The sequence below is a fragment of the Branchiostoma belcheri genome, unplaced genomic scaffold (genome assembly GCF_001625305.1).
Source record: "Branchiostoma belcheri isolate BF01 breed outbred unplaced genomic scaffold, Haploidv18h27 scaffold15, whole genome shotgun sequence".
NCBI classification, from domain to species: domain Eukaryota; kingdom Metazoa; phylum Chordata; class Leptocardii; order Amphioxiformes; family Branchiostomatidae; genus Branchiostoma; species Branchiostoma belcheri.
The window spans coordinates 3,954,862-3,955,441 of record NW_017802935.1 but is presented as its reverse complement, the minus strand read 5'-3'; positions in this window follow the sequence as shown (position 1 = coordinate 3,955,441).

Below are 580 nucleotides of genomic sequence, written 5' to 3'. Positions count from 1 at the left end.
CAGCACCAGGGACAGGGGTAGTATTTTCAGTACCATGGACAGGGATAGTGTTTTCAGTACCAGGGACAGGGATAGTATTTTTAGTACCAAGGAAAGGGATAGTATTTTCAGTACCAAGGCCAGGGATAGTATTCTCAGCACCAGGGACAGGGACAGTATTTTCAGTACCAAGGCCAGGGATAGTATATTCAGCACCAGGGACAGGGATGGTGTTTTCAGGGACAGGGTTAGTGTTTTAAGAACCAAGGAAAGGGATGGTGTTTTCAGCATCAACCAAAGGGGTGGTGTTTTTAGTACCAGGGAAAGTAGAACAAAAGGGCCAAAACAAGGTATAAATGTGTGACAGTACGTTGACATATACAGTACATGTTCCAGCAATAAAATGCAGTCTTCTAGACTTTGCTTGTCCAATGAGAGTGCACGTTTGTTACAGATCGGACCAATCTGGTGAACCGGCAGCAGATCGAGGAGATTCAGGAGAGAATGACGGAGGGTCTGGAGTTCCAGCTGAAGCGGAACCACCCGTCCAGCCCCCGCCACCTGGCGCGACTTCTCGTCAAACTGGCGGACCTCCGTCAGC